Source organism: Cajanus cajan, chromosome 10 (genome assembly GCF_000230855.2).
Source record: "Cajanus cajan strain Asha chromosome 10, NIPB_CcT2T_4, whole genome shotgun sequence".
NCBI classification, from domain to species: domain Eukaryota; kingdom Viridiplantae; phylum Streptophyta; class Magnoliopsida; order Fabales; family Fabaceae; genus Cajanus; species Cajanus cajan.
In genome coordinates this window covers 43,494,222-43,502,563 of record NC_138526.1, presented here as the reverse complement: position 1 = coordinate 43,502,563, position 8,342 = coordinate 43,494,222, and the positions used below count along the sequence as shown (strand labels likewise).

The following is an 8,342-nucleotide window of genomic DNA, read 5'->3' as shown; positions in this document are numbered from 1 at the left end:
CTCGTGTTGCGAGCATAGGTGCAAGTAGTGGTAGTAGACGAAGTATCTTGCTAACCAACTAGAACTAGTGGAAGCTTGGATATGGGTAAGAAATTGACTTATCGAATGTATTAAGAGTTTACGATTGGTGGCGTTTCTGAAAGTTATAGTGGTAATGATTGAATCCAAGAGGTTATTTGTCGAGCATTAGAACTTTGAGTGTTCTTGATGAAAGGTCAAAGTGTTGGTGATTTCCTTAAGTTTTGATGCTTGCATATTAATCTTGTTAGGGGTTAGGTTGCATGAGGATTTGATTTCAGCTCTAAGTCTTTTGTGGAATAGGTGAATTATTTTCGTTTAGGGATTGTAGTTGGAAGCTTGGATATGAGTTTAAGGTAGAAAGAAGTAAGTTTGGAAGGGTTGAGGTATTCCGTGGGATGTTAGTGCACTATTGTTGTCTAGTGTAGGAGATGTTTTCACTGTAGTTTTGTTATGCTAGTAGGAGTACCGTATTGATAGATTTGGATTTTGTGGTCTTCATGGAAGTTGTAGTCTTGGATGTGATCTTTTCAATGGCACTGGAATGAGGTAAAATGAAGGTTTAGAACTCCAGTTATAGTTGTTTTGGTAATCAGAGGCTAGTTATAAGCGTTAAATATATCTGTTGTGATTTTGAATTGTTAGCTGAGAAGAGGATCTATTCAGAATCTCATGTCTTCATAAGAGTTATAACTTATTCTTTTATCTTTCTTTTAAGATAGGATTGAGATCGTTGGACAAGTGTAACTCTCTAGGTATCATTTTCCTTGACAGTTATTGATGGGATATGTATGCTATCATGATGTTTTTGAGTTACTAGGCAATGCAAGGATAAAAAATGATTTTGTTATGATGTTCTGAGGTGTTGTCATGTGGATTGTAAGGTTATTCAAGGTTTTATGATGCTATGTGGTAAAGTTAAGTTCATGCACATGTTATATGGTGTGAAATAGTGATAGATTTATATATATGATTGGGAAGGATGTATATATGAAGGTTTAAATAGGTATTCTAATATGATATCCATGTATGTGGATATGAGGATAGATGACCTTATGGATTAATTAGTGAATGGTTGTGTGTTTAGTGAGATTGACCTTAAGATGTGATATCATCATATTAGAGTTAATTTTGAAGATATATCCAAGATAGATTTAGGCCTTGTAATTTCTTGCGCGGATATAACATAGATCTACCTATGGTAGAAGTTTTGCTTAAGTGGGAGATATCAAAAGTCAATTTGTGAGGTTAGAAGTTTTATTGAGATAGTTTATAGGAAATTTATTGAGTAAATTTTTAAGATAGCCGTTCACGGTTTAGGCTGCTCTCGTTTATCTCGTCGCTACTATAGGAATTGCTTTTGCTTTCTTTTCTTCTAGCTACTAAGATGTTTCAGTTCACTAAGTTGTCTTTTGCCTACCCATGAATTCAACAGTAGTTCAAAAGGTTAACCTATATCGAGGATCCCCGGACCTATGCTTATTTTCAACTCCCCAAAGCATTTCGTCGCTTACTTCTCTAGGTTGCTTACTATTTGACTAGATTGACTAGGAAAGACTTGCCTTTGTATGGGATAATAAATGTGAGAGTATGTTTCAAACTCTTAAGGAAAGATTGGATAATGTTACCGGATTTTAGTAAGTCTTATGTGGTATACCGTGATGCTTCTAAGATGAATTTGGAGGTAGTGTAGATGCAAGGAGGAAGGGTAATAACTTATGTTTCTAAGCAATTGAAAATTTATGAGAGGAATTACCTTACCCATGACATTGAGTAAGCAATCGTGATATTTACACTAAGATTTGGAGACACTATCTATATGATTCTAAGTTGGAGGTATTTAGTGATCATTAGAGCCTCAAATTTTGTTTGACCCGAAGGACTTGAATATGGGACAAAAGAGATAGTTGGAATTTTTGTGGACTAGGATTTCAATCTTAGTTGTTATTTGCATAAAGTCAATGTGATGGTTGATGCTTTGAGTAGGAACCCTCTACATTATTTTTTTTTCTTATGATTAGAGAGATGGATCTTTTTGGCTGAAATTAAAGATTTAAGTTTGACTTATGAGATTACTCCGAGTAGTATGAAACTAGGTATAACTTGAGTAACGAGTGAATTGTTGAAGGAAATTGGAGACGTATAATTAATTGATTAATTTTGGTGACAAGATATGAGACTATAGGATAAGGTGATGAATAAGAGTTTGACTTGAGTGTAGATGGACTGGTGAAATTAGAGATCTGATATGTATACCTAGTGAACTTACGCTTAGGTGCTTAATCTTTAAAGATGATCACAGAAGTAAAACCAATATTGTGGCAGATGCCTTGATTATGATGACCTCTAGTATATCATTTATGATGATTTAAGGGTTGAATTTGATTGAAGAATTTAGAGACTTATGCTTTGTGTGTGAGATTATCCTTAGGAGCATTGAATTGATTGTGTTAAAAGTGACTAGTGAATTAATGGATGAGATTAGAGAAGCCTAGGAGTCAGATCCTTTCTTAGAGAACCAAGTGGAGAAGATTGGTAGAAGTATAGATAACCATTTATGAGTAGAAATCGACATTATTTTGAGGTGCAAGAACAAACTTGGGTGCATAGTAACCTTGAATTAAGGAAGATGATTTTAGAGGAAGGACATAACAGTACTCTTAATATATATATTTAGGAGCTAATGAGATGTATCGGGACCTTAGGAGGATGTATCTTAATAGCGCAGCGGAAGTGAAGTGACCTAAGGTGAAGAAAGGAGTAGAGAAATTGTATACTTATGTTTAGTATGCTAGAAGTCTTTAGGAATTTTGTAGCACTCAGACGTCCCATTGTGGAAGTGAGATGATGGGTGGATAGGCCTTAATTGTAGGTTTGTCTGAGATGCTTAAGAAGTTGATTCTATTTGTGTTTTAGTGGATAGGCTTGCCAAGTTTACTTGTTTTGCCCTTAGATATCTTTTGATAAAGTTGTATCTCAATAAGGTAGTGAGGTCGCATAATAATTAGAAAGTAAGAAGCGAGGAGTCTACCATTGCAAAAATTTCGAGGACGAAATTTCATAAAGGAGGGAAGTATTGTAACAGCCCAATTTTCAATGGGCCGTAGGCCCAATTCGTTGCCCAGAACGGGCCGTTTCAAAAGTGAAACGGGCCGTTCTAAAATAAGTTAAAGGCCCAAATTTTGAGAATCAGAACGGGCTGTTCTGGAGGGAGAAAGGGCCGTTCCGGTTTGGAGAACGGGCCGTTCCAGAGGGAGAACGGGCCGTTCTAGTTTGGAGAACGGGTCGTTCCGGAGGGAGAACGGGCCGTTCCAGTTCAAAAATTTGCGTAGGTTTGAAGGGCCCAGAACGGGCCGTTCCGATTTTGGAACGGGCCGTAGTGGTAGGTGGGCGAAAAATCCTATAAATAGGCCTCAAATCCTCTCATTTCTACACACCTCTCATTCTCACTCTCTCTTCTCTTCTGTTCTCTCTTTCGTTCCTCTTCTTCTCTCTGAAGACCAAGAGGAACTCAGAGGATGAGGTTCTGTCCCAGATTTAGTTCCGATCCTTGTTTAAGGAAAAAGAGGAGGAGGTTCTGCCCGAGTTCCTATTTATCCAGGTACGGGGGAAAAGGAGATTATTTATATGTAGAGTTACATGAGGGAATTGGGTAGAGGAAGAGCCCTTAGGGTTATGAATAATTTTATAATTATTTCTGTTTGGAGGATTAATTATCTTATGTGATTCTATATATATTTAGGATTACGAATATATGTTTAACTTGTAAAAATGATACTCTGGGAGAGAGAACAAAATTATAGAAAAGTGCCTGTAAGTTAGGTTGTGAAAAATTGGATGATTTCTGTTTGAGAAATTGAGGATCCCAATAGATTCTGTATGTGTTGAGGATTATAGATATGCTAATAATTTGTAAGAATGATGATCTAAGAGGGAGAACGAAATTGTAGAAAAGTGCCTGTGAGTTAGGTTTTGGAACAATTGGGGATTTTACTGTTTACGTTAAAATTATATTAAATTGATAATTCTGTTGTTTGTTATATTAGTTTATGAATGTTATTGTTATATTATTTGATGATCTAGATGATGAATTACTTGAGGGGTATGTGAATCACCATTTAGTGTGGATGTGGATGTGGATGTGGATGTGAATGTGGATGTGAATGTGAATGTGGATGTGGATGTGGATGTGGATGTGGATGTGGATGTGAATGTGAATGTGAATGTGAATGTGGATGTGAATGAGATGTGATTGAGGTTCTTCACACCTATGACCAGGGGTGAGCACGGCCCGAGATTGTTACATGAGTATCGTGACCTTGGTTAACATGTCAGGGGTGAGCACGACCCTAGGTTAGGGATAATGTGACCTTGGCACAGTGTTATATCAGGGGTGAGCACGGCTCTGGATTGTTACATGAGTATCGTGACCTTGGTTAACATGTCAAGGGTGAGCACGACCCTGGAATAGGGATAACGTGACCTTGGCACAGTGTTATATCAGGGGTGAGCACGACTCTCGATTGTTACGTGGGTCTCGTGACCTTGGTTAACATGTCAAGGGTGAGCACGGCCCTGGGATAGGGATAACGTGACCTTGGCACAATGTTATATCAGGGGTGAGCACGGCCTGAGATTGTTAAATGGGTAGCGTGGCATAGTGTGAAGTGCAAGATTTGTGATGATTGGTGTGATTGAGAATTATGACGTGATGACGATGTATGATTGATTGAAATACGATATGTTGAAATATTTATGAATATTTAGTTATAATGAGATAATATGTTGTGTTTTCTTATGTGCTATATATATAGATGTTTTCTTTTCTCACCGTGCGATTTGTAGATATTTTAGGTGAAGAAGATCTGGCTACGAGTGACATCTAGAATGCTAACGGTTGAGTTGTGGTTATGCTCTGATATTGTGACATCGGGGCAGAGGATTTTCTTTAGGACATAGATTGTTATATGGAATTAGAATTGTAAATATTATTTTTGTAAATCATTTGTAAACTCTCACGTTTCATTTTTATCGTTGTGGTTATTGAAGAACAATTTTGAAGATTCTCATGTGGACCCTTTTACCGAAATTGAAAATTGTTTTTGTTAAGTTTTCATTATTACAATATATGTATTGGGGTAGTAAGGGTGTCACAACTTGTGTTTTAATGAATTGCTTGCGTTTGACAAATTACGGATTCAAGAGGAAGTGGATCAAGAAAATCGGATCTCAAAAACTTTTTCTAAAAAATGTTTTAAAATTTTTCATCAACTGACTTAGTAATTACAAACACTACATGATAAAATTATCATATATATATATATATATATATATATATATATATATATATATATATACCAACATACATAAATTTTGTTTCAATTTTAACGTAGGTCCAAAAGGTAAAGAAGATATATTTAAAGAGATAGAAACAAACACAATAAATTTTTACTTTGGATTTGATCACTCCATTATAATCTACAATTAGTTCTTAACCAATTTGGTTGGAATTTTTCCCTTAAAAAGAAGCTAAGTTGTCTTTATAAATAAACAATCATATAAAAGATGCCCAAAAATCACGAGGTTTTGTGAAACACACAAGAACATATCAAATCTATGTAGAACACTTTACAAAAAAAAAAAAACTTGAGAAACACTTGCTTTTCACAAACAAAGTACACAAATTGAAGCGAGAGTTAAGATATCATTTGATTTTCGTGATAATTACACAAATCGAAAACTTAGTTTGATAATTTCATTGATTCTTTGATTGATTCTTACATATGAGCCCTTGAATTTTCTATTTAATATGTGTCAACAATTTTGCAAATCACTCTCACTAACTATTTTCCTTTTTTTTTTATCAAATGTATTATGGAGTCACACTAATTAAAATAGGAGAAAAAGCTTAATATTTATAAATGAAAATTGAAACAATTTATTATTTTTTCTCATTATCAATTTTTTTCATCATAACTCTTGGGATTAAACAATGAACAATATAATAAATTATTTCATCATTTAATAAATTATTACTGAAAGAATTTTTTTAAGAGATGATATAATTTATTATTTAACTATTTATTTGATTATTACTGAAACTCATGATTTTCATAAATCAACACAAATCAAAATAATCAATTATTATAATTATATAATCAATTGCTTTTCATTTTCTTTAGACTCACAAAGATGGATAACTTATTTTTTATTTTTTATTTTTATTTTGTCTTGAGTAACTTACTAGATTAGATAATAATTCTAAGCTTTTTGTTAAACATATCTCTATTAATTAATAATATACCTCATACACATCTTTTTCATATATGGTTCAAATATTATACCATCACCATATTTTTTATTCCGAAGTGTTAACAACATACTGCAACATATTTTAACTACCATCACCATGAACTACAATCCTAAATAAAACTTAAAAGTAGCAATACTGCATGTTGCCCTTTATCGAACAACGCACACAATTATTTAAGATTTTAATGTTACAAGTCCTTGCTCAATGACAGTAATGTACGTAATATTCAAATTCCTCACTTCTAACTACCAAGCCAACCTCTAATCCTCCTTCTTTGTCTCTACTTTTCGACAAAAGACACAAACATACTGGAATGTGCAACGTCGACTTTGGTAGGTTTTCCAAATCCAAAGTCAGTCTCGTAAACATTGAACTTAGGTGATCCTATAACGAACACTAAACGTCCCGGTAGAAACGTCTTTATAAACAATTCCTTCCAATTTTCTGCACCTTTCAGAGGTTCAGTTTTCATATCAGCTATTGTCCTTACAATGGCCTTCACTGCGTTCACAAAACCACCTTCTCCCTTTAGGTCCTTTCACTTCAGCCCTACATAACATCTCGTCAAGCAATTTCCAAAGTAAGTCGCTGGTATCGGGTACTCAAGGCGATCTCTACAATCTGCTGCAAAACGGAAGTAGTCCTCTATCATCTCTACTTGTTCTTCTTCGTTGTCGTTTCTATATATTGCTTTAACCAAGCTAACCCACAAGAAAGCAGACGTCACCACAAATGTTGATAGATGTTGCGGCGCTTGAAATTTATCATCTTTTTTCCACTGATTCAACGCCCATTTTTTCGTGGCCTCAATATCATCTCTTCCAAAAGTAATCGTTGCCTTAACATAGCCCTCATCATCAATTCCATGTTTAGGAAGTGGACCATGACCAACCTTCCATGTCGACCTCGCTTCAAAGTAGTCTCTCAAGAAAATGGCCTCGAGTCCTTTGGTGTCTCTCAACACTTCCCTATCGAAGCATGGCGGTGAGATCTCCAAAAGTGTCAAATCAACTCCACCACTTCGACAAATGGAAGACCAACACTTCATGAAATAACAGCAAGACCTACCATCCATGATTGCATGGCAATACGTGATCGAGATGCAAAGGCCACAGTTGGGGAAAACCGTGATTTGCAGGGCCAACAATGGGGAAACGAACGTGTCATTAGGCACAGTTGTGCATGACAAGTTGGGAACCAATTCACCCAAATCTTTGAGACTTTTAGGTTGGTTGGATGAGAGAAGGTTGAAATCAGCTTGGGACTCAATGACAGTTAAGGTGACAGAGTCATTATCGGTGCAGCGAATGAATGGTTTGTGGGGTGGTGGGGGACAAAGGAGATTTCCAGCGAGAGGGTAAAAATGTTGAAGGGTAAGAGAGAGTGTGTGTTTGAGAGAGGGGAGTTTAGTTTCATAGAAAATGTGTGTGGGATGGGGAAAGTCATAGAAGTTAGAAGAATTGGCGGCTCACATTATAAAAAGAACCTGTAGAAGGTAAGTCCAGGAATGATAGGGGAAGAGACGTGGTTTTGGTTGTAATTGGAGCAACTTGAGATTTCTCTACAAGTTTATTTGTTGTTGCCTCTGCCATTTGTTCAGCAATATGCTAGAAGAGAAGTGAAATAAATGTACTCATATAGCACTCTCTTCTTCGGTGTGGTTGACTGGTTGTTATATTCAAGATTGCAAGTTTAAATTATTGTTCTTAATTTTATATGGAAAAAAACCTTCTGATATGAAGTACTAGCCGACATTGTTTTCTGTTCGAGATAATGACATGTATATTTTAATTAAATTATTTAATATTTAAATTTTAATTTTAAGTAAGAAATAAATTATGTTTGAAAAAAATATTTATTTTAAGTGTATTTACCATCTTAAATAGAAATTAGTCACAATTTTTAAGATAAATTTTTCATGTCAATATCATGATTATAAAAAAATTATAAGAAAAAAAAATTACTTTGTAATATAATTGTTTTATAATATTTTAAAAATAATTCTTACGGA

The 8,342-nt window shown here is 34.9% G+C and overlaps 1 pseudogene; it reads right to left on the bottom strand.

Moving 5' to 3' along the window:
* Positions 1-5,936: 5,936 nt before the first annotated feature.
* LOC109817637 (coumaroyl-CoA:anthocyanidin 3-O-glucoside-6''-O-coumaroyltransferase 1-like) lies at positions 5,937-8,136 on the bottom strand (annotated as a pseudogene).
* Positions 8,137-8,342: the final 206 nt, after the last annotated feature.